The sequence below is a fragment of the Rana temporaria genome, chromosome 5 (genome assembly GCF_905171775.1).
Source record: "Rana temporaria chromosome 5, aRanTem1.1, whole genome shotgun sequence".
Classification (NCBI taxonomy): domain Eukaryota; kingdom Metazoa; phylum Chordata; class Amphibia; order Anura; family Ranidae; genus Rana; species Rana temporaria.
In genome coordinates, this window is record NC_053493.1 from 376,926,421 (window position 1) to 376,953,726 (window position 27,306).

Below are 27,306 nucleotides of genomic sequence, written 5' to 3' on the forward strand. Positions count from 1 at the left end.
CTGTAACTCCACACAGTAATGTGAGGCTTTCTCCCTGGTGTGGAGTGTCATGCTCGCCCCCTCCCTTGGACTACAGGAGAGTCAGGACGTTCTTTACGTTCCAGATAGAGAAAGGAGCTGTGTGTTAGTGGCCGTCCTGACTTTCCTGTAGTCCAAGGGAGGGGGCGAGCACGACACTCCACACCAGGGAGAAATCCTTGGATTACTGTGTAGAGTTACAGACAGAAGAACAGGAAGTGAGGATTTCTCAGAAGAAATAAGGACATTTAAAAGCAAAATGGAAGGATGAGGTAAGTGAAGGAGGACTGCACTAAGGTAAAGGAAGCTATTTAGGAAAAAAAATGTACCTTTACAACTCCTTTAACTAAAAAAAAGTGCATGTATCAGCAAAGTGCATAAATCAATAACACACAATAGTTCAACTACAACAATCACTGTGCAATATAGTGCATAAATATTGTAAACAATATAAATTCTGTGGAAAAGTCAGCAACACAATTCTATGTGTGAGGTACATATATCCAATAAACAGTGTTGAGATTCAGTGTTCATATTAGTGCACTAGAAGGCAGATTAGTATCTAGTCCTTGTGTTGAGTGATGTCATTGGAGGACCAAGTCAGGAGTTGTTTTGGCTGATGGCAGAGAGGACATAGAGCAGACTAAGGGTTGTTTTTTCGAGAGAGGAAAGGTACTTGGGCCCGATGAAGTATTTTAATTTGTGTTTTTCGCCAAGTTTCGCTGGGAATTAACTGAGGGACTGTGTTGTAACCCTGTAGCAGTTTGTCCAGTATCTCAGTGTGTGGAAAGACCTTGCCTCAATTAGCCACAGATGATGAGGCGGGGGGGTAGTGTGGTGGATCAGAGGTTTATAATAAATGTCCGATATAGTATACGACCCTCCTTCAAGTAAAGATCTATTATAGTTGCCCTGAATCTCTTTCTTCCCTCACCACACAATGCGCAGATGAAGCTGAGACTTGCCAATAGTAGAAGATTTTAGAATTTTTCTGCTATACTTGGAAAGAGGAGTGGCGCACACAATTCTAGATCACATAGGGACGTGAACTCTGTAAGTCCTTTTTGTTTTCATAGGGAGAAGATTTTGTGTTCCATCACCAAGGGGAACATAGGGTTGTAAGCAGGCTAAATGAAACATTCTGACATTTGGGAGATTGATACCTCCTTCTCTTCTGGTGAGATGGAGTTCAGCTACTCCATGTGGCGCCGGAACCGGAAGTCATTGTGTGTTATTGATTTATGCATGGCGACACTGAAGGGAATTTATTTACTTTGTTGTAAAGGGGAATCTCAAGCGCCACACCATATTGTCTTTTTTTACCTTGGTTGTAACCTATTTATAGGATATAATCATGGTGGGGGCAGCTGCACTTGGCAATAGACCCATAGCATGGAGATTTGAATTGATTGGCATATTAGTAAGGATGTTCAACAAGCTTACAGTACATAGGCATGCGATTTGGTGTTTACAAACCTTTGGCCATGTATTGTAATTGGGAATGCTCAGATACATCATTAGCCTCTCAACAGGGTTATTCCCTTGATTTCAAGTGTGCATAAGACTGTGCTGGAATCATCAAGGTTAATAGATCTGCTCAAAGCTTCTCTTACCTATTTCCTACAGTGTGTAGGTACAAATAGCTCTGAATATCCTAGCATTTTCAGGGATAAAATTAAGGAGTTTGTAATGTTTTTTTTTATATTTCTTATCTTACTATTTTGAAATTATGAAATGTTTTTCTTCATATAGGAAAAACAGGAGCAAAGGTGGTACCAGCAAGTGGGCTGCTTGACCCATCACAGTGTAGCCAACGTAGTGATTGGAGTGCTGGTTTCCCTGGTTTTGTCTGTAACTCCACTGTCAGTTTCCACCGACTGGCATTCAATAACCCATCTCCATCCTCCCTTCTCTGGAAAGATGTCATAATTTCCAACTCCTTTGGTAAGTTTTCTGAGTTATAGGCTTTGTACAAGACTCCTCGTAAACTCCAAATAAACACGTAAACATTTTCCTGATAGTTGTGTGTTCTAAGATAAAGCTTTCCTTTTTAGTACATTGTCATGTTTTCCCTTTTCTTTTCCTTTTTTGTCCTTACTTTTACTTTTCATCTTCTTATCCACTTCTACTTATGTTTCTTCTGTTTTGTTTCCTTTGATTACTTCCTTTTCCTTTTTTCTTTTCCCTTTCTTTTCTACTTCCTTTTCTTTTACTTTACTTTTTTAATTTTTCTTGCTCATGTTTCTGTCCTTTCCCACTTCCTTTCCCTTTCCTGTTTCTTTTATTGCCTTTTCCTTTTTAGTTACTGTTTCTCCCCCCACTTTTAATACTCCTTTTATCAGATTTAAATTTTTTTTTTTTACCCCTAATATGTTTATTTTCAATTAAGGTCTCTCTGTCGTTCCCTGCCTACCTAAACGTTTAACTCACCCGAGTGGATGGATGGCCTTACTGCCTAATGCTAATTCCTTTAACTGGTATTTCAAAAATGTGGATTTCATTACAAATATTTCATACACTTCCACTTTCTATGGATTTAAGGTAAATTAATCCAATTATTTATCAGATAAATAAAGTTATGATGAGAATTTTAAGGCTTCATTCACACTAGCCTCCCTCATTTGGTCTGTTAAAACAGGATATCTGGGAAGTATAAACAAATGTTATGCTCCTCCAAACAATTTTTCCTGCATTTACATGTACATGTGTTTAAGAGCGTTCAGAGTATGTAATCTAACCTTTGATGCACAAAATTCTATTTCTCTACATACAGCTAAACTGAATGTACCTAAACACAAGTAAACACACAGTGTGAATTATACAATTTAAGTCCATTACACGCATTTATACACATTTGTAAATGTCATATAAGTGCATAGATATGCATGTATGTCATTGTCAGTGTGAATGAGGCCTTAGAGTGTTGTAAAGAGATAATATAGCATAACCTTAAATAGAGCATTGTATTTTCAGAATGACGCTTTATAGCAAAGTAAGAACCTAGTCCTAATACTAAAGTGTTCACTTGGCCATTGAGGACTGCTACAGATCACTGATACATATCCTTCAGTCATGAATTCTGCCAAGCTGTTCAGGGAGCGAAGTCCAGATCACTACCTGACCTACCCCTAAAACTTTCTCTTTTATAAAATAAGTTAGAAATGGCAGGTTCCATTTCTGACAGGTGTCCTTTTAAGAATTTCTCCACACTTCTGCGGATTTTCTTGATGTCTTTCTATGGTGTGTCTTGAAAAAGGTATGTTATTTAACGTTTAGGCATGGACTGTTTTCCATAGTTACATTGGTCCAGTTAGGACCAACGTAAGCATGCATGTAAAAAACATTCCTTAATTATATGAGGTAGAGATTTTGAAGTCACCACCCGAACTCTCCACCTTGTCCAATCAGAGAATGTTTTGAAATGTGATGGAACCATCCAGCACCCAGCTTGTGTGCCTCTGTCAAGATATAGCTTCCACCAGTCTGGACCCAGATAACCACGTATTATAGCTGAGCACCCAAGACTAGATGACAATTGCTTAGATGCAAACTAGAACTTTTTTTTTTTAATTCACACAGAATATACACAATTTCAGGTAGGACCTGATCACATTAGCCTAACAACACAAACTGTAAACAGGAATATATTTAACCTAGCTAAGGAACATCAAACATACACATAATGCTAAGCCACATACAGCAACTAATAGCTGACAGTGATCTAATTAACATGAACTAATTAACAACTAGCCATCCAGACAGTCAGGCGCCTACAACCCCGAATACAAAGTACATTACACATTATTATAAGCATAAACACATAGCATTCTACAATGCTTCCATAACAAGGTAAAGTGGTCACAATAGTAATCACATCTCCAGCAAATAAGACAGACAGAAACATATGTGACTCAATTAACAATGGAAATGCACACCTAGGAGGCACAGAATAGGAGAGACATACCTAACATAAAGTGTGGATGGTAATGTAGCGCTACGTGTGAACCAAAAAGCAATGGCTGTGTACACCTAATGGGGCGTGACCATATATTGTGACACAAAGGATGTAATGGCAAAAATTGCACCACAACAAAATGTGAAATTCAAATCAACAATATAAACAAAAATTTAATATAGTGTCCATAAACAATAAAACGATGAAAATGTCATGAAATGGTAAAGAAATTCCCAACAAAAATCTTCAAATATGAGGTGGAATACATATGCGCTTACCGCAACCATTGGACCCAAATGTCGTACGACAGTGGATTGATCAAGCTTGGAATGTCCCACAGAGATGTCACTGGAAGTCCAGAAGGAAATGGAGTCTACCTCCTAGGCAGTCAGATGTCGTCAACCCAGGAAAGGGCAGAAGGCCAGATGTTCATCGGCCACCGACTACTCCAATACTGAAGATCCTAGTAAACCGTGGGTATGGCAATCATAAAAGATCCTCCAAGCATCCAAACACGATCTAGTTCAGGTAAGTGAGAACCCTGACATGAACATCTGGTCTTCGTGCCCATTCCTGGGTTGACGACATCTGACTGCCTAGGAGGTAGACTCCATTTCCTTCTGGACTTCCAGTGACATCTCTGTGGGACATTCCAAGCTCGATCGATCCACTGTCGTACGACATTTGGGTCCAATGGTTGCGGTAAGCGCATATGTATTCCACCTCATATTTGAAGATTTCTGTTGGGAATTTCTTTACCATTTCATGACATTTTCATCGTTTTATTGTTTATGGACACTATATTAAATTTTTGTTTATATTGTTCACTTTATTGATTTGTGGAGGGAGCAAGTGGCGGTGGATGGAGCAGGAGCTGAATAAGCCGATGTTTCCTCTAGTGCTGGCTCCTGTCTCAGGCAGAGTTATCCTAGTACACCCCACCTCTAATCCTTTTTAGCAGCCTAGAGAGTGATGCCAGCAGCAGCTGGAAAAGAAAAATAAAGTCATCCTCCCAGAATGACAGTGCTCCCGCCCGGTCTATTGTAAAATGAGGTTAAAACAAACATGTCGGAATATTAGGCATAGAAAAAAAGTGCCATAGCACATAGTTTCTGACCCTTCAAATGTTTGACCTTTGCTTATTAAGCAAGAGAAGCAACCAGAAGGGACTGTCAGCTCCTACTTTTGAAAATTTGCTGCAACAGACTTTTTAATTGTTAAAAAGTGCCCATCTATCATTTTAGTAGAGGAGCTGATAGCTAGATAATGCAGCATCAAGGTAGTAGACAACCAATTAAACAGAAAGGAAACAAGAGAGTCTTCTCCACTGCAGAAGTCTGAGGATGGATGTTTTCTTAGGAGACAGCATACTCAAACTGTAGAATTCTGCATTTGTGTGATTTTAGTTGTTTTAGCATATCTATTGTTCCTCATTGCAGCACTATATTGCATTTTTTATTACATTACGTTTTATATTTTTTACAGAGTGAGGACTATGTGATGATATCACACAACCTAACTCAGAGCCCAGATATGTTTCAAATAATTGATGTGCGTAATGGATCCACAGAACTTCTCACCTACAATAACAATACTAATGGAGACTGGTACTTCAATGACAACACAACTACACTGACCTACCTGGGTAGGTGCACATTTACAGTAGTTTGATTGCCAAAGAGCTGTTTTTCCAGCACATCTGAACAATTCCAAGGATACTGCTGCTGCACCGCATGAGGTTTATTAACTTTCTTTGGTTAACCTCAAATGGCTGTTCCTTTCAAATAGTTTCTTAGGCCATACAGTGCCTGTCTGACACAGCCTGTCTGACTTTTCTAATTGTTAGTGGGGTCAAATTGACATTTGTTTTCTACTACAGTGACCATAAAATTCAAAGGAGTAGGATTACACAAATTCCAATCAGTGTATGTGATTTTTTGTTTGGGAAAGTCCATTCATTCCAAAATCGAACATGAAAAAGAAAACAGCATTATGAAGTACTTTTGAATGACATTCGTCAAGTCATCAAATGTACTGAGAGATTCCATACAAAATATTTAAATGTTCATATGATTTTTTTTTAAATGTACCAGTATATAGCCAGCTTTGCTCTATAGGATGGAGAGGAGAAGAGCAGAGCCTTTAGCTGTGGTGGAAAAATGTTACCAACAAAGCAGGCAGTCACATCCATTCTCCTGCTGACCGGCATGACCCATAAATGAGAAAATTGCAAATCATTTAAAAGTCTTTGAATTCACATCTAATACATTACATACATTTCATAGTACAGATCACTATGAAATGATGGATCTCCGAAACATGACTTTATTGAGGTGGTAACAGATACGTTTGTTATTTGTTCCCATTCACATAGCATACATAAAAATATTATTTAAAAAAATATGGTAGATCTTATCTTCCTAGTTCGTTCTTTCGAGCAGACTCTGTGGACAGCTTTTCTTGCCTCAAATAAATGGCAGTGTGAAGATAAGGGGCAGACTTGAGGGATAGTTTTTTTTTATTTTAAAGGGCATTAATCACGTAAGCCCCTGACCATTTGGCTGGCAAAATACCAGAGCACTTTTTGCGATTCGTCACTGCATCGCTTTAACTGACAATTGCACGTGCGACGTGGCTCCCAAACAAAATTGACATCCTTTTTTTCTTACAAATAGAGCTTTATTTTGGTGGTGTTTGATCACCTCTGTGGTTTTTATTTTTTGCGCTATGAACAAAAATAGAGCGACAATTTTGAAAAAAAATCTGTATTTTTTACTTTTTGCTATAATAAATATCCCCCCAAAATATATATATATATATATATATATATATATATATATATATATATATATATATATATATATATATATATATATATATATATATATATATATATATATATATATTATATATATATATATATATATAAAAACAAATCCACAGTTTAGGCCGATATGTATTCTACATATTTTTGGTAAAATCACAATAAGCGTATATTGATTGTTTTGCGCAAAAGTTATAGCGTCTACAGGGGGTTGTTTTATGGCATTTTTATTATAATTTTTTTTTCTACTTGTCATGGCGGCAATCTGCAATTTTTATCTGACACGTCACTGATCACTGCTCCAGATGAGAGGGAGCAGACGATCAGTGACAGTGTCACTAGGCAGAACGGGGAGATGCTTGTTTACACTTGCCTCTCCCCGTTCTGCAGCTGTGTGACCTGTTAGCGGGACACCGGCGGACATTGAGTCTGCGGGCTCCGCAGGCACAGTCACGAAGCTCACGGCAGGGGCGCGCTTGCACCCGCACATCGGGAATTTCAAAGTGAAGTAAATATACGTTACTCTGCCCAGCCGGGCCATTCTGCCGACGTATATGTACAGGAGTCCGTCGTTAACCGGTTAACAAATAATGCAGAAAACAAGCCATGACCTATTTAACCCCTTTTTGGAGCAGACAATGTTCAAGTCTAGTGTACAGGTGACAATGAGATCTGTTAGTACAATACAGACAGGGTTAATTATGTTAAACATTACTTTACAGCCCCCTCCCTAATATTACAAAGTTAGGTAGGTTAAGCAGTTAAAAAAATTATTTACATGGTAAGCAGCATTTTTTTGTTTTTTTATGTTACACTACATTATTGGGAACATATAACAAATATAAAGTAGACGTTATATCAGTTTGGCTGCAAAAGGAGAAATATGCTTTAATTTTGTTTATACTTGGCATATACTTATTTAGTTAATCTTATATAGTGAAGCGCAACACTCAACAGTGTTAAGAGTGTCAATAACAATATCAATCAGACCAGTGTTGTATACTCCAGACAATCACCTCCTTGCTCCACTCCCCAGATATTAAGAATGAGCCTTTCCTCCAGACTCTTCCTCCTCTCACGAACACCACCGCATATCATATGGGACAAAAAAGCAACACTATAGTGTTCTCCGTATAAACCAGTTTTATTGTCCCCCCACTCATTTATAAACACTTACAGGAAATTAAACAACATGCACTTGTATGTACTCTCAACAACCAGCACACCATTTTAGACTCGACCGTGGCGGTGGCGTGACGTCACATACTCGGCTCCTCCCTTCTAGATGCGTTCCGCTCTCCTATTGGGCTTCATCAGTAGGTCTATTAAAAGGCATTTTACTATTCAGCTGGAGGTGAACAGGCATTACAGCTGGTGGTGGTGGATTATTTGTCTCAAGAAGTTTGATACATTGTTCATGCAAGAAGCTTGATTGTTTGTCAATAGAGGCAGTGGGTGCTGGATTATTTTTGATACTTTTTGATTGTTTTAGATTGGACTTTATTATTTTTTAACTGTTGAGAGTGTTGAACTTCAGTGTATAAGATTAACAATATATTTTTGGGGTGAGGTGAATACACCGATAGTGTCTCAGCTAGCAACACATGATAATGGTAACTTTACAGCACAATTTAGTATATTTATTTTAATTTAAAATGGTTTTGCAGCACTGGTTGTATTAATTTTATTGATTATATACTTATTTGGGTTTTTTCTAATAATAGTACTTTATGTTTAAACAATAACATTATTTTTGTAGTGTCCGGAAAACACAAGCTCCGCAGACGTGCAGTGGCAGGAAGGCTGGATACAGCTATGTCTAACACAAATGTGAACTTGCTGGTCTATCAGTGCTATTTCAAAAACTGCATCCCTCCTCCTCCACCTACAAAAGCACCAACACCTTCAAAGTATGAGTAAGTATGAGTGCAAACCCCAAAAAAATGCCCTTTATACAAATAGCACAAGAGCTTGTCATTTTTGTATACATTTTATTTATTCTATAGAAAAGGAAAAGGTGCTGTAAATGTTTTTGACTTTACAGTACAATTGAGAGTTTTCATCTCTATTTCCATTCCATTGGCAATTGGAAACGTTTTAGATTGCCCCTCAGTACAATCTCCCAAACTCATAGTGCAATAAAAACCTTGCAGAGGTTTTAACTGTGTAAAAAAACTGACACATTTTATGGCTTACCCGACCTCGGTCACAGACCACAACCAGGTGACTCTTTTTTTTTGCCAAAAGCAACATACTAAAAGTAAAAAAAAAAAAAAAGGAAAATCAGTTGTAGCTACATAACACAGTCTTATGCCCTGTACACACGATCGGATATCTGATGGATATCCATCGGTCCGTTTTCATCAGACAAACCGATTGTGTGTACAGGGCTTGAGTGTCATGATCCATACTATTTAGCAAAGGAATATTGAACTCATTTTTTTCTAAACGGCCGACAGTCTGGGTTTTTATAACAGAAGAGACCCTAGTGCTCTCTTTTATCATAAATGCCTCTCCCAGCCTGTCCACTGAAATTTGACCTGAGCTACAGTTGTGCAGCTCAGACCATATTTACAGGATTCTCCTTGTGCTGTGGTGAGTGCGTGAGAGTGACGTCATCATGGCCAGGCCATTCAAGCTGCCAAAGAGCCAAAACCAAAGCCAGAACGAACTGCACTAAAGCAGAGTTCCACCCAAAAGTGCTTATTTGCTTCCTCCCTTTGTTCTTCTATGTTTATTAGACTTGTGCATTCGTTTTTGTCCGAATGCATTTTCGTCCAAATTTCAGGTATTTTCGTTATCGTTTTAACAAACAAAAACGAAAGCACAGAATACGAAAACCGAAAGATCCGACATAAACAAATGCTTTATTTTCGTTTTTGTTGGTCGAATGTGCCTAACCTTAACTCTATTAGTCCAAGATTATTCTACATAGAGAGAAAAGATTCGACATAGAGAGAAAAGATTTGACATTATAGAGAGAAAAGATTTGACATAGAAAAGATTCGACATTTTAGAGAGACAAGATTCGACATTATAGAGAGAAAAGATTCCACATTATAAAGAGAAAAGATTCAACATTATATAGAGAGAAAAGATCGCTGCTGGAATTGGGTGGGGGAAGTAAAATAAAAATAATGATGATGATGAATGTTATTGGCTGGTTGTAACCAAAGAGGAGGAGCAGTAAAATAGCTAGAACTAACTTGACAATTCAACATGAACGACAAATATTCGACAAAGCATCGAAAAACATACAAACGTTGAATCTGTCATTGAAGGCTTATGGTGTCTGTTGATAGTTTGATGTTTGTTTGAAGATTCGACCGAGCAGCCAAACTAATCATACATTTCCTGGTTGACTAGTAATAATAATTAATAAATATAATTATTACTAGTCATACAACATTAGAATTCTACTATAGCTTGTAGGCGGAACATTCTACCGGAAAAGTATGATTGTGGGTCATACAGTTTTGCTGCTCCGTTGAATCTTCTTTGAACATTCGACAGACACCATAAGCCTTCAATGACAGATTTAACCTTAATTCATTCGGATTTTCGGACGAATGCAATTTCCAACGAAAAACAAAATAATTAAAAACGAATTTCAGGAGTAACTAAATTAATTTATTTTTCGGACGAAAACGAAATTCCGAAACAAAATATTTCAGTGTGCACATGTGTAATGTTTATTACCCCTTGGAATACACTCGGTGATACTTTTTTTAATATGTTCCTAAAGCACTCACATTTTTCCTCTGTGTTCAATGTTTCAAGGATTTGGGCTCGGTTCACACTGCTGCACTGCGAATTTGTTCAGTTTGTTCTGTGTGAGATGTGAATTTACCGCGATTTTACAGCGAATTTCAGGAGTTGGACAATTAATGTTCTAGCCAATGGAATCATAATGTAAAAAAAAAAAAAAAAGTGTTAACTTCCTGTGTACTTCCTGGCTTTTGTGGAGAGTATTGTGGTGGAATTCGCACATATGTAAACCATCAATGCGATTCCAGAACGATTTGCATTGATGTCTATGGAGACTAAATTTGCAACGCAACGCTGTAAACTCGCACAAGACCCTTTTTTTATCGTATCGCATTCGTAGAGGAATCACAAAGCATGTATGTGAACAACCATCATTGAAAACAATGATTTTATGGATAACACACATTTAGAATGTTGTTGACGCATTACATTCTTGAACTCGCATCAGTGTGAACCGGGCCTTGGTCCCACTTAATAGCATTGAGCGCAGTTTAGAAAAGTTGGCTCTTTTGAACTTCAGTGTTCTTGAAGTAAAACGTTGAGTCAAGTCTTTATGTAAAAAAAAAAGTCCTAGATGCTTAAGTCTCCTTAAAATGAGAGGCCTAAAGCATATACGAAATATGTGTATGTAGGAGATGGTTGCTTATCTTTTTTTATTATTATTAACAGGATAGAAATTATGGTTCTACTTTGCACCAATTGTAGCAGTAGAATTTTGGTCATTGCTTATTATTCAACCTCAATGTTTCATGGCTCTAAAAATGTGTGTTTTTATCTCCAGTCTTTGGTCTAACAACTCCTTCTGGCAATCATCTGTAGAAAACAATTATACCGTCCCGAAAAATGGATCAACTGTCATCATTCCTGCAGGTAAAAATGCTATGTTTTTCCCCAAACCAAATACCTATCATTTATATATTGGAGCATGTCTAAATTTGATATTTTGATGACGTTTTTTCCTTCATAGAGGTCCTCAATAGTTGTATTTTCTTTTTTGTTTTGTTATTATTATTATACAAAATGTATTTAAGGCCAACAGTTTGCGTAATACAAAATGTATTTAAGGCCAACAGTTTGCGTAGCGCTTTACAACATCAGGGCAGACAGTACAGTTTCGAATACAAAATAGGAGGAATCAAAGGGGCCTAGCTCGTTAGAGCTTACAATCTTAAAGGGAGGGTCAAATGATACAAAAGGTAATAACTCTAAGGCCGCGTACACACGGTTGGTCCACCAGATGAGAACGGTCTGAAGGACCGTTTTCATCGGTTAACCGATGAAGCAGACTGATGGTCTGATGTGCCTACACACAATCAGTAAAAAAACGATCGAGTCCAACGCTGTGACGTAAAACACAACGACGTGCAGAGAAAAAAAAGATAAATGCTTCCAAGCATGCATCGACTTGATTGTGAGCATGCGCAGGTTTTGAACCAATGCTTTTGCATACTAACCATCGGTTTTGACCTATCGGTTAGGCGTCCATCGGTTCAATTTTAAAGCAAGTTCTAAAGTTTTGGACCAAAGGATAACTGACCGATGGGGCCCACACACAGTCGGTTTGGACCGATGAAACTGAACTTCAGTCCGTTTTCATCGGTTTTGTCCGATCGTCTGTACAGGGCCTAAGGCCGCGTACACACGATAGGATCGTCAGAGGACAACGGTCTGAAGGACCGTTTTCATCAGTCCAAACCGATCATGTGTAGGCCCCATAGGTTATTTAACCTTCGGTCCAAAAAATGAGAACTTGCTTTAAAATTTAACCAATGGACGCCTAACCAATAGGTCAAAAACGATCGTTAGTATGCAAAAGCATTAGTTAAAAACCCGCTCATGCTCAGAATCAAGTCGACGCATGCTTGGAAGCATTGAACTTTGTTTTTTTCAGCACGTCGCTGTGTTTTACGTCACCGCGTTCTGACACGATGGGTTATTTAACCGATGGTGTGTAGGCGCAACGGACCATCAGTCAGCTTCATCGGTTAACCGATGACAACGGTCCTTCGGACCGTTCTCATCGGATGGACTGATCATGTGTACAAGGCTTAAGGGATAAGCTGATGGAGAAAATCAAAGTACAGTTTTTAGGTGTGGGCAGAATAAGCTTCTATGAAAAGGAGGGTTTTCAGGGATCGTTTTATATTAAATTGTGCATAAATATTATAACAGAAGCACAAAAACCCTATACTCTGGGATGTATCTTGGCCTAGGCCGACAAGGCCTAGGCCTATGGTGGCACTTTGCGGGGGGCGGCACGGGCACCAAAGCCGGCCCCCACAAGAAAAAAAAGACCCCCGATCCGTCCTTTTATTTAATCGGCTCCCGCGGCCGCCTTCCGACTCCCTCATAAATTTAGCCCCCGGCGCGGCGGCCTGTAGCGTGGCACTTGCGCTAGCAACATACATGGGACGTACTTGGCCAGGGGGAGGGAGCGACTGACGCCTGCATTAAACGGCCAGTGATTGGCCAGACCGGGTGCATGTCATACCAGAGGTGCAGGGAGGGTACAGAGGTACGGGCAGGGTACAGAGGTGCGGGGAGGGTACAGAGGTGCGGGGAGGGTACAGAGGTATGGGGAAGGTACAGAGGTGCGGGGAGGGTACAGAGGTGCAGGGAGGGTACAGAGGTATGGGGAGGGTACAGAGTTATGAGGAGGGTACAGAGGTGCGGGGACGGTACAGAGGTACGGGGAGGGTACAGAGGTATGAGGAGGGTACAGAGGTACGGGGAGGGTACAGGGGTCACATCAGTCCCTGCCCTCAAGGAGCTTACAATCTAAAGTCCCTAACTCGCATTCATACATACACATGGTAAGGGCAACAATTTAGACAGGAGCCAACTGCAACTGGATTGATTGATGTAAGTATGGAGTGAATGGTGCGTGAGTGTGCTAATGTACAGGGAGGAAGAGGCGGAGCTCTAACAGGAAAAGGTGGAGCCTAAAGTGGAAGGGGTGTGGTTTACAGATGATAGGGCGTGTCTTAAACAGGAAGGGGTGTGTCATATTTAAATTAGGGGGCGCATGAGTTTAGTCAGGCCTAGGGCAGCACAAAACCTAAATACACCTCTGTCTATACTAACACATTTTAGCAGCACCTAACCCTAGTGTATGTTTGGCTTTTTATACTCTTGTGTTCACCATAGTTAATGTTCTAATTAAGAACCACAAGCACAAATTAACCTTATGAGTGTCAACATTCTTGTGAAACAGGTTGATATTCAAATGGAAAGAGCACTGTTAGTATGGGACCCATGGCATTGATGTGACCAAATTCACAGCTGTGCTTGTGTCAAGAGGATACTAACACTCACTTATTATTTGTAAACTCGTTGTACATCACTATTTAGTGCAGAAAGTGGGATCTAAGTACCTGAGCTGTGTCTGGTTGATCTACATTTTTATTCACTTAGGCAATTTTCTACGTGATTGATCAAGTTAACCAACTATAGCTTGAATAAGTTCACAGGATTCTGTGTCCTGGTATTTAATAATGAATTTCAATAATATTTGGTTAGATTGTAATTAAAAGTTTTCCCCGACCTTAAACCCTAGCTTCTTTGTTTAATGTCATTAACAGTATCTGGTGAGGATACTATTTTTAACCCTGCACTAAAATGTGGCATTTGTAGTATGGCCAGAGTTTTTTGGTCATACTTCTCATGTGGGTCACAGGAGTGCACTTACTTGTGCATTCCTGTGACCCAAAATCAGGCAATTGTGGCCGAAAGCCCACTGTCAGCTGACATCACGGAGCCACTCCAGCCTCTGGAAGGATCCTAACAATAATGTTGTGATTCACCCAGATCCCTGACTGGCAGCTGGCTCAGCTTCTGTGCACTGAAAGCCTAAGCCAGCAGCTCCCATTCCCTCTTTAGCCCGGTACTTCAGTAAGCGCTGGAGGGGCAAAGAAGAGAGCAGTCACTGATCTTTGCTCTGAGGAGACCCAAGAACTGAGTGACCAGTGGTCATGTGATTGCTCAGTTCTCAGGCTTAGACCTGGTTGGGGACAGCTTGCAACATCAGACCAATGCTTCAGTAGGTAGGTAAGTATCTATGGTTATTTACAATCCCCTACTTCTCCTTTAAGGTTGTGTAATCCTTAAATATTTTGCTTCTAAGTTAAAGAAAGTTGACTTATCTCTAGTTGGCCTTGTGAAAAACACTAACCACTGCTGGGACTCATACTAGATTGTTAAACATGTTCTTTTCATTCTTTTCCAGGCAAGTGGGTTGTAGCAGATATAGACATCCCCTATCTGGAGAAACTTATCATTTATGGTATTTTGGAGTTAAAAAACCTCACAGACAACTCAATAGTGGGACCAGCACCCTCCTTTAAAACAACAGTCCTCAATGCCACCTATATCTCTATACAGGTAAGGAACTGGCCATTCTCTTATGGAGACTTCAGTGTATTCAGTGTCAGATCATAAACATCCTTCCATTCCTATCAAGAGTTTGTGGACACATTACTATGACACCTTCTAGTCAATCAAGTAAAGAATAATCAAGTAAAATTTGTACTCAAAATATCAAAAATTACTCCATTTATTCTTAAAAAAGTGTATAGTATATTATAACAATATATTGGCTACTCATGGAAACTTCCTGTTTCCCACAACCCCAATAAAAAGGAAATTTGTCTAAACAATTACTCAATGCTAAAAGTGCAGTAAACAATACATATACTGTATATATTCTGTGAGTACACACTTACATGTGTAAACATGCAACATCATGGCTATCAGTGAAACCTCGGATTTCGAGTAACGCAGTTTACGAGCGTTTCGCAATATGAGCATTTGTTTTTTTTAAATCCTGACTCGGTTTGCGAGTGTTGTCGAGCAAAATGAGCAGGATTCAAGCAACTGCAGTGTGCAGTACCACATTTGGCCAGAGGTGCGGGGGCGCCAGAGCCGAGTGGAGTCATTCGGAAATACTCTGAAAAACTCGTAAATGCTTTGTTCCCGAGCCTTTCCAGGGTTTTCCGAGTTCAGCCGAGCCTTTACGAGTATTTACGAGGCTCTCTGGTGCCCCCCCACCTCTGGCCACATGTGATATATATATATATATATATATATATTCTGATAATTGCAAATTATGCCCCCATTTGTTGAGCAACGTTTTTGATAATCTGGTCTTTTTTGACTTGCTAGGGGATAATAATGAATGCCTCTGGTGATCGGGACTTTCACACATGCACATCAACACTTTCCAACTTGTAAAATCTGAGTGTTAGCCGGCCAGATGTTTTACTCCTTGTGTACAATTACAGTGAGCAATGAAATTCTTGAATGGGGAGATGTCGCCTCACTAACCAGCTAAATCTACGTATAGATTTGTTTACTTATATCTAGACTAACCCTTGTTGATATTCTAGGGGGCTCAGGTATCATATATGTTTTTAATGGCTTCTTTCAGGGTGGATGGTTAATAGCAGGAACAGAGATTGACCCATTTCAGGGAGAACTACATATTGTATTAAGAGGAAGACATTCAACTCCAGAATTACCATTGCCAAATGGACCAAATCAGGGATCAAAAGTTCTAGGCAAGTACAGAATGAACATTATTGCTGAATAACTTTCAATGTCGTGTACTGACTTGCTTTTCAAGTTACAGCATGTAAGTAAATGTTGGAATTCTCTCTTTTTTTTTTTTAAGGTGTATTTGGAGACCTTGATCTTCATGGACTTCCACGTGTTGTATATAGGACTAAGCTAGCAAATACAGCACCAGCTGGATCACAGTATATCATCTTAGCAGAGCCTGTGGACTGGCAGGTATGTCTGAATGATCATTGGCAATGCTGACAATTAAAATAGAACTTAAAGCAAAACATTTTTTTTCATTTTGGATAGAGTAAGAGAGGGTTATTAATTAATAATAAATTATTATTATTATACAGGATTTATATAGCGCCAACGGTTTACGCAGTGCTTTATAATAAAAAGGGGAAAGGTACAATTACAATACAGTTCAATACAGAAGGAAGAGTAGGACCCTGCTCATGGAGCTTACAATCTAAAGGGGGGGTGGTACAAAAGGTAATGGCTGCAGGCGATGATCTGAAGCGGTGACTCAATTAAAGTTTTTAGGTGGAGGAAGGGTAGGCTTCCCTAAATAAATGGGTTTTAAAGGGTCGCCTAAAGGCAGACAGGGTAAGAGCTGACCGGACATACTGGGGTAGCGAGTTCCAGAGAATGGGAGAGGTTCTGGAAAAGTCCAGGAGGCGAGTGTGGTAGGAGGTAGCAATGGAGGTAGAAAGGAAGATGTCTTGGGATTAGTGGAGAGGATGATTTAAGCAAGATCTGCAGATGAGATTGGTGATGTAGCTGGAGGCAATGTTGGCTTTGTACGTTGTGGTTAGTATTTTGAATTTTATACATTGGGCTAGTGGAAGCCAGTGAAGAGATTGGCAGAGAGGGGCAGCAGTCATGGATCGGTTAGTAAAGTGTATTAGTCTAGCAGCAGAATTCATATTAGACTGAAGGGGGGATGTCTGTGTAAGGGTAGGCTAGTTAGGAGGCATTTGCAGTAGTCAAGGAGGGATATAGCCAAGGACTGAATATTTTGTTATGTTGTGTCATTAGTCAGGAAGGGGCGAATCCTGGAAATATTACAGAGGTTAAGGTGGCAAGATTTAGCCAGTGATTGGATGTGGGGACTGAAGAAGAGGGGAAGAGGTCAGAGTCATCTATTACACCCAGCACCCTGGCATATGGTTTTGCCCCGCACATCAATGATAGATTCATGGGGGGATCGGGGAGAAGGAAATATTAAAAGCTCTGTTTTAGAAAGATTGAGTTTGAGAAAGTGGTGTGACATCCATACTGATCTGTCGCTTAGTAAATTTGTGATAGGCGAGGAGCTGAGCTGGGGAGTGGAGAGATAGATCTGGGTGTTGTTGGCATAGATGTGGTATTGGAAGTCATAAGAGGTTATCAAATGAACCAGGGAAGAGGTGAGGAGAGAGAATTGTAGGGGCCCAAGGACAAAGCCTTGGAGTACCACACAGAAAGAGGAAAAGGAGTGAAAGAGATTGCGTTGAATGTGACACTGAAAGTGCGCTGTAATAGGTAAGAGGAAAACCAGGAAAGAGCAGAGTCGCGGAGGCCAAGCCAGTGGAGTTTATTGAGGATGAGTGGGTGGTCAACTGTGTCAAAGGCAGTAGAAAGGTCTAAGTGTATGAGTATAGAATAATTGCCGTTGGTTTTGACAGTTAGTAAATCATTAGTGAGTTTTAGTAGGGCAGTTTCAATGGAATGTTGTGGGCAAAAATCAGACTGTAGGTGATCGGGAAGGTGGTCAGTGAGGTAGCAACTCATATGGTTGTGGACAAGACATTCAAGAAGCTTGGAGGCAAACGGGAGCAGGGAGATGGGTCTTAAATTATTCAAACAAGTGGGGTCCAGTGAGGGTTTTTTAAGTATTATGCTGCGTACACACGACCGTTTTTCATGACGTGAAAAATTTCATTTTTTTAAATGGTCATTAAAAATGATCGTGTGTAGGCTCCAGAGCATTTTTTGCATCGTGAAAAACGTCCATTAAAAATTTAGAACATGCTCTAATTGTTCTCATCTTTATTCACGTCGTCAAAAACGGTTGTGTTTAGGGTTTAACTACGGGAAAAAAACGCACATGCTCAAAAGCAAGTTATGAGACGGGAGCACTCGTTCTGGTAAAACTATCATTTGCAATGGAGATAGCACATTTGTCACGCTGTTACAGACTGAAAAACACGAAGACTGAAAAGCGCGAATCGTCTCTCACCAAACTTTTACTAATACAAAATCAGCAAAAGCAGCCCAAAGGGTGGCGCCATCTGAATGGAACTTCCCCTTTATAGTGCCGTCATACGTGTTGTACGTCACCGCGCTTTCCTCGAGCATTTGTTTTTTCACGATCGTGTGTATGCAAGGCAGGCTTGACAAGAATCACATTGAGAAAAACGTTGTTCTTTCTAGGACATTAAAAATGGTCGTGTGTACGCGGCTTTAGGGTAACCAGTGCATGTTTGAGTGGGGAGGGAAAGGTGCCGGAGGAGAGAGAGAGGTTAAATATGTGTAGTGAGAGAGTTTATAATAGAGCAGGAAGGGGGTTGTAGTAATTGTGAGGGGACAGATGGTGAGGTGGGGAGTTGGGCAACTTCCGCTGTGGTAACAGGGTTGACGGAGGAAGTTATTGAGTGTAGTGTTGGACCTGGTGTGTTGGTTGGAGGAGAAAGCTTGTTTTGAAATGATTGTAAATCTCCTGGGCAGTAAGTAAGTTAGTGGGTAAAGGCAGTGGAGGTTAAAGTAAGGAATTAAGGGTAGAAGGGAGTTGACAAGGATTGAATGAGAGGGTTTTGACGAGAACAGTGTAGTAGGTTTCAAAACATGTACAGACAGAGCCTGCTTCACCTTAAACAAATTAACCGCTTCCCACCCACCATATAACAAAATGACGGCCACAAAGTTATCCTGACTGGACGTCATATGATGTTTAGCAAGATAAGCCACTAGCACGTGCCCACAGAGGCATGCAGTGTGGTGATCGGTGGTGTGATGTGTCACCCTCTGACGTAGGCTCTTTATCATGTGATCAGCTGTGTCCAATCACAGCTGATTACAGTGTGAACAGGAAGAGACGTTCACAGCTCAGGAATCTGAAAATTGGACTTGGCAGGAAGGGGGTGAAAGTCACCAGTATTGAAGTGGTTAATAGTGCCACTAATATTATGGTATATTCTATAACAAATCTGTCCTGAGAATTATTGCATTGTAACAGTTATCCAAAGTGTACAAAAAATTCTGTGGTATAAGTATTTTAAAGTGACAATTAAAGTGAAAGAAGAATGATTATTGTGCAAAACAGAGTTTTGTTTTGTGCAATAAAGTGCTGTCATGCTCCGTTCCCAAATAGATATCTGTGCAGCAATGTGAGAGACTGTAGACACTCTGCACTCACCAGATAGTATGGACTCCCCTACCTTATAGTAAGGAAAGTCTGCAGAGCTTGTAGGTCTTTTATTGGGAGACCTATTCAACTGCTACGTCCTTCGGTGGTTTATCATAAAAGCAGTCAGTAGCAGAATAAAGAAGAGAAAGGTTGGGGTGTTGAAGGTTCCTATGGGTAACTGTTTGCAGGTAGGAGGTTGTGATCGGAGAGAGGAAAAGAGCATTTGTGAGGTCAGGCACTGATGTTGGATAAGAAGGCCTGGCCTGTAGTCTCTACTCCACTCCACAATTCATCCCAAAGGTTTTCTATCGGGTTGAGGTCAGGATTCTGTTCAGGCCAGACAAGTTCTTCCACCCCAAACACCCTAACCCAGTGTTTCTCAATTCCAGTCCTCAGGCCCCCCCAACAGGTCAGGTTTTCAGGATTTCCATTATTTTGCACAGGTGATTTGATCAGTTTCACTGCCTTAGTAATCACCACAGCCTTTTCATCTGAGGGAAATCCTGAAAACCTGACCTGTTGGGGGGGCCTGAGGACTGGAATTGAGAAACACTGCCCTAACCCATGTCTTTATGGACTTTGCTTTGTGCACTGGTGCGCAGTCATGATGGAACAGGAATGGGCCACCCCCAAACTGTTCCCACAATGTTGGGATAATGAAATTGTCCAAAATGTCTTGGTACTCTGAAGCCTTAAGAGTTCCCTTCACTGGAACCAGGGGGGTCAAGCCCAATCCCTAAAAAACAACCCCACACCATAACCCCCCCCCCCACCAAATGATTTGGACCAGTGCACAAAGTAAGGTGTATAAAGACTAGGATGAGCGAGTTTGGGGTGGAGAAAATTGACTGGCCTGCACAGAGTCCTGACCTTAACCCGATAGAACACCTTTGGGATGAATTAGAGAGGAGACTGTGAGCCTGACCAAGCTGTTATAGCTGCAAAGGGCGGGCGAATTCAATATTGAACCCTATGGACTAAGACTGGGATGCCATTAAAGTTCATGTGTGTGTAAAGGCAGGCATTCCAATACTTTTGGTAATATAGTGTACATACAATGAGATGTAAGCCTGCAGGCGTTCAATAATTCACAACAGGGCCTGGAGTTTTACTAATTGGTATACTCATTACAGCTATAAGTCTTTTTTAACCACATTCATAATTAACAGCACTGTTCGTATGAATGAAAAGTTTACCAATACATATTTTTTCATCAGGTTGGTGAAGATATCCTCATCACCACCACCAGTTATAGTGCCTGGCAGACGGAAACCAGGAGGATTATTGATGTTTCACCTGACCAGAGAAACCTCACCTTAAATGTCTCTCTCACTTTTAGCCATACAGGTAAGACATGTGACAAGGCTTGCTTATTAAAGTAAAACTAGAGACAAAACTTTTTTTTTCTCATTATGGCTAAAGCAAGGGAGGGTTATAACCCATCAGGTTTTTTTTGGCATTTTTTTGGCCCATTGTGGAGATTTCCTTTCACTTCCTGTCCCATAGCCAAACAGCAAGTCATTGGGAACTCCTTGGAAATTAAGGGAGTACCTTGGGGACCCCCAGGTCACCAGACCAAGTGTCCCCATTGGAAAATTTCCCCTCCTTTACTTTTCTCCATTCTACCCAACACACTCCACTCTTCCCAACACTCTCCACTCTACCCAACACTCTCCACTCTACCCAACAATCTCCACTCTACCTTACACTCTCCACTCTACCCAACACTCTCCACTCTACCCAACACTATCCACTCTACCCAACACTCTCCACTCTACCCAACACTCTCCACTCTACCCAACACGCTCCACTCTACCCAACACGCTCCACTCTACCCAACACGCTCCACTATACCCAACACTCTCCACTCTCCCCAACACTCTCCACTCTACCCAACACTCTCCACTTTACCCAATACTCTCCACTCTACCCAACACTCTCAACTCTATCCAACACGCTCTACTCTACCTAACACTCTCCACTCTACCCCCCCCCCCATTTTGTTTACAATGATCTTGCCTTTAGTTATACTTTAAACTGCAAAAGTGCAGTACTAAACCTTAATCAATGAAAAATACAGCTCATTCTAAAGGATTCAGCTACCTTGTTCCCAGCACACGATGAAGCTTTTAGAATATCCCAGGAATTCTCATAAAAAGCTCTCCTTTATTGATATGAAACATTAAAAACAATGGTACACCTCTCAGAACAATTAAGACCCAAGCAAGTTGAAAGGCACTACTGTGATTTTTAATGCTGTAAATAAATAATGCAAATCTTTTTATCAGAACAGATTGAATATGCTTTTAACTTCTGCCGCCTCGTACACACGGGCCAGAATCTCGTCAGGAAAAAAAACGTTGTTTTTCCCGACGAGATTCTTGGCAAGAATCTCTTGCCGCCCGAGTGTACACACAGACCTTTCAAAAGAACCGCGGTTCTTTTGAAAGGCAAGAACATGGTGACGTCATCGCGTACGACGAGCATGCGCTCGTCACATTCAATGCCGTCCCTGCCATCTTGCTTCACCCTACCTATGCCTTGGAAGATACCGCGCATGTGTCAAAGTCATTTTGAGCATGCGCAGGTTTCCACGGCGACATGTAAGTATACACTATTGGGTTTCTCATCTGGAAACAGGCCGACAAGAATCCCGATGAGAAAATAGAGCGCAGGATCTCAACTTTTCTCATCGAGGTTCTGGCCAGATTTCCAGGTGAGAAACCTGAAATCCTCGTACACACGCTCGGTATACTCGGCAAGAAAGCTCTGCAAGCAGTTTTCTTGCTGGTTCTTGCCAAGAAAACCAAGCATGTGTACGAGGCTTTCTAGATCTCACAGTTGCTTGCCTTCACTGTTCTTTTGATCTTGCACTGTTGCTGGATGCAGACTAATTTGTGCCTCTATTTTGTAACCTGCCCTGCACATTTGATTTCACTATATACCCAATGGGGGTTATTTACTAAAGGCAAATCCACTTTGCACTACAAGTGAAAACTACAAGTGCAAAGTGCACTTGAAATTGCACTGAAAGTGCACTTGGAAGTGCAGTCGCTGTAGATCCGAGGGAGACATGCAAGGAAAATATAAAACAGCATTTTAGCTTGCACATGATTGGATGATAAAATCAGCAGAGCTTCCCCCTCATTTTAGATCTACCCCTCAGATTTACAGCGACTGCACTTCCAAATGCACTTTCAGTGCAATTTCAAGTGCACTTTGCACTTGTAGTTTGCACTTGTAGTGCAGAGTGGATTTGCCTTTCGTAACCCCCATTGTGTTTACAATGATCTGCTACAAGTGCCTCTTTGAATTTGAAGGTAAGGAACTGATCGTTGTAGCTTCTGGGCTTAATGTTAAGATAACAGCCGGCAGTTCCAGATTCAACCAATGCATGGACCAGCCAGAGTCGCTGATTGCCAGTTTCATTTTAAAACTGCGCTGGGACAAATAGCTGCTGTCCCAGTGTCGTTTAAAATGACATCCTGAGACTCAATGGCCACATCTCACCATGGCCATCAACCACTGGACTTCTAAGGCACAGTTTGGTAAGGTACAAGATATTTAGCCTACAAGAACTGTCTCTTGCATGAAGTTGTGTTTGCCTCCCATGCAAAAAAGTTCCCATTTCTCTCCTGTTCCTTGCCCATAATTTCTTCATTGGTAGGGAACCAAAATAAAGCATTGAGTAATGACTGAAGATATTTGGGCTAAACTATTAACTCCATTCCATGGTGTATACCAAATTTCACTACAAAAATTTCCGTTACTAGAATCACAAAGACCACATTCTTTCTTTTGGTGTTCTTCCCCTTCAGTACAGAGCACCAATGTCAACCTGTTTAGGCGCTCTGTAAAAGCTTTGAAGAATATGGCCCGGATTCACAAAGCACTTACGCCGACGTATAACAAGTTACGCCGACGTAAGTGCAAATGTGCGCCGTCGTATCTGTGCGCAAGACCCACAAACAGAGATGCGCCTAAGACCAGGCTACACCCCGCCGACGTATCTTGCTTACGCCGGCGTAGAGTGGGCTCACATTTAGGCTGGGAGGATGGTTGAGCTCCCATTAATTAGTCAGTCAAATATGTAAATGAGGGAAATACGGCGATTCACGAACCTGCATGCGCCCGACGCAGGCTACGAGAGGTGCGCTTAAGTTGTACGTCCGGCGTAAAGTTAAGCCCCATAAAGGAGGTGTAACCCAGCAGCAGACATGCAAAGGTCTGCACCAGGGAACACAAGCCGGCGTATTTTATGTTGGACATGTGTCTGGCTGGGCGTAGGTTACGTTCATGGCATACGCATTGCTCCAGCGTATCTTAGGCAGTTGTTCCGACGTGGTTGTGAGCATGAGCAGGGGGATGCGTCCACGTCACGGTGCATGCGCAGTTCGGTAAACGTACTTGTCTGGCGGTCGGACCATCATTTGCATGGGGTCACACCTCATTTGCATGGGTCAAGCCCACTTCCACCTACGCCGGCCTGCGCCTTTGAAACCTACGCCACGCCGACACAGCGTTGGGAGCACTGGCTTCCTGAATTTGATGCTTGCCTCTCTGCGCTGCGTCGGCGTGGCGTACGGCGTTTGCGTTACGGCGGCGTAATGTGCGCCCAACTCTCTGTGAATCCGGGCCTATGTTGGCACTGTATAAGTATTGGAGAGTAATACAACAATAAATATCCACTCAATGACCAGCGACGTACCGGTATGTCGTTAGACTTTAAGTGGTTTAACCGGCTGCAGGCATCATCCTGGTATGGTTGCAGGCATTACCCTGGTATGACTTTTTAGAGCCGCCAGTCAGCTTTCTTGTAAAAGCAATCCTAGAGACTAACTAGCCACTGGATTGCTTTTACAAGCAGCGGCACTGGATGCCCCCCCCATGCCTTTTGCAGCTTTCCCGGGAACTCCCGTCCCACCAGGGGTTTCAATCGACCAGCTGGCAGAAGCAGATTGGCTCTGTTCTCCTCTATAATATAGGAATTCAGAAGTGGTGAGCATGCATCATTTACGGTTTCCTCTGAAGTAAAATTAAAAAAAATAAGAAGCTTTTGATCACACTGATCAAATGCTTTTAAGGGCAAAGACCCCAGATCTATCCATAAAGAGTACCTGTCACATGCCTATTGCTATAACAGGGGATATTTTTATTTCCCGTGATAACAATAAAAGTGCTAAAAAAATAATTAAGTGACAGTGTAAAAATAAAATAATAATAATAATAAAAAAAAAAAGAAAATTGAAAGCACCCCAATGTGCTTATGCGCAAAGGCGAACACACCCATCGGTCCTGCATGCACGCAGACAACGCTTGTCTCCCCTTGTATCACCACGTCAGATCATGGGCAATAATTCTACCACCAGACCTCCTTTGTAAATCTAAAGTGGTAACCTGTGAAGCCTTTTAAAGCTTCGCTTATGGATAGTAAAATTTACATTGTCACCGTTGCAAGGACATGTGCAATTTTGTTTTAAAGCGTGACATGTTTAGAATTTATTTACTCGGTGTAACATCATTTTAAAAATGTTACCAAAGAATTGGGTTATGTATTGTGTTTTTGTGCATTAGAATTAAAAAAAGTGTATTTTTTCCCAAAAAATTTAATTTGGAAAACTGGTGCCGTGTGGCATAAAAAATTGCAACACCCACCAATTTATTCTCTAGGGCCTCTGATTTTAGAAGAATATATAACGTTTGAGGATTCTAAGTAATTTTCTTGCAAAAATCTTTACATAGATATTTATACTTCATGTATTATTTCACACAGCAAACACCTATCAAGTACCCAACACAAACCTGACCTACACTCTGGCAGCTGATGTGGCTCTACTCACTAGAAACATCAAGATCATTGGGGAGGATTACCCAGGCTGGTCCAGTGAATCATTCGGAGCTCGTGTTCTTGTCAGCACATTTTCAGCCAATGGGATGGCCTATAAGGGTAAGCTGAATATGAATGCATTATATTAGGTAGATTCAGGTACGAAGGCTTAAACTTGCGGCGGCGTAGCTTAGCCTGTTTAGGCTACGCCGCCGTAAATTAGCTAGGCAAGTACATGATTCTCAATGTACTTGCCTGCTAATATACGGCGGGCGGGCGTAAGGGCGCCGAATTCAAATGTGTTGGAGGGGGGCGTGTTTGATGGTAATGAGGCTTGACCTCACGTTTTTTACGTTTTTTTTTAATGCGCATGCGTCGGGCGCCTACCTTTCCCAGTGTGCATTGTGGCTACGTACGCCCCACGGGCCTATTGATTTAGACGTGGATGTAAACAACGTAAATCCCGATTCGCGGACGACTTACGCAAACGACGTAAAAAATTTGAATCTCGCGGCGGGAACGGCGGTCATACTTTAACATTCTTATTCCACCTAATAGATGGAATAACTTTAGGCCTGCTAATGCCTTACGGAAACGGCGTAAATCGACTGCGGCGGCCGAGCGTACGTTCGTGAATCGGCGTATCAACTAATTTACATATTCTACGCCGACCGCAATGGAAGCGCCACCTAGCGGCCATCCGAAAAATTGCAACCTGAGATAAGACGGCGCAAGCCGTCTTATCTTAGATATGTTTAAGCGTATCTCTGTTTGAGCATACGCTTAAACATAGGTCGGCGTAGATTCTGAGTTAGGTCGACTTATCTACTGATAAGTCGGCCTAACTCTACCTGAATCTACCTATATATATTTAACCTGCACCTTCTATCTCTGACCACACAAATGTCAGCTATTATAAATGTGTGTCTTTCTGTTTTTATTTTACGCTTTGAAGGAAATGCAAGAATATCAAATGTGGAATTCTACCACAGTGGTCAGGAAGGTTACAGAGACCCCACAGATCCCCGCTATTCCTTGGCTTTCCTCAACCTTGGAGAGGTAAGTGTCTTACAGATGTGTCTAAACATATCTACTCTGTGACCTATAGTACTGACTAAAGCCTCGTACACACGATCGGTCCATCCGATGAGAACGGTCTGATGGACCGTTGTCATAGGTTAACCGCTGAAGCTGACTGATGGTCCGTCGTGCCTACACACCATTGGTTAAAAAAATTATTGTGTCAGAGCGCGGTGATGTAAAACACAATGACGTGCTGAAAAAAAGTTCAATGCTTCCAAGAATGCGTCGACTTGATTCTGAGCATGCGTGGATTTTTAACCGATGGTTGTGCCTACTAACGATAGTTTTTTTTCCCATCGGTTAGGAATCCATCGGTTAAATTTATAAGCAAGTTGGCTTTTTTTTAACCTATGGTTAAATAGCCTATGGGGCCCACACACGATCGGTTTGGACCGATGAAAATGGTCCATCAGACCGTTGTCCTCTGGTTAACCTATCGTGTGTTTCGAGGCCTTAAAGTTGAATTTTCGTTTTTTTTTTTGCTACAGCTGCAGTCAAACAATCTACCTGTAATTAAGTATATTCCTAGTCCTGCAGGCTGATGGTTCCTGTAGAAATCTTCTTTCCATTGATGCTCGGTATTCTTTACAGTGCCGAACTTCGAGTGCTGTGGGAGTTAAAAACCTTCTGGTCTAACATTATAGTACAATGAAGAACTGGGCTGGACTGCGACAAAAATTTGGCCCTGGACTTCCTCCAGACCGGCGCACTTTATTTTTGCAAACACACACAAAAACAGTATATAAACTATACACAATTGCGCAAAAAAGTAAAAACATTACACTATTGGGCATATGACAGAGCATAGCCACACCAGTGCCCATTAATGCAGCCTCACCAGTGCCCATTAATGCAGCCTGATCAGTGCCCATCAGTGCAGCCAC

At 41.2% G+C, this 27,306-nt stretch overlaps 1 pseudogene; it reads left to right on the top strand.

Annotated features, from left to right (window-relative positions):
• Positions 1–27,306, top strand: part of LOC120941314 — a 258,756-nt pseudogene that overhangs the window by 177,009 nt on the left and 54,441 nt on the right.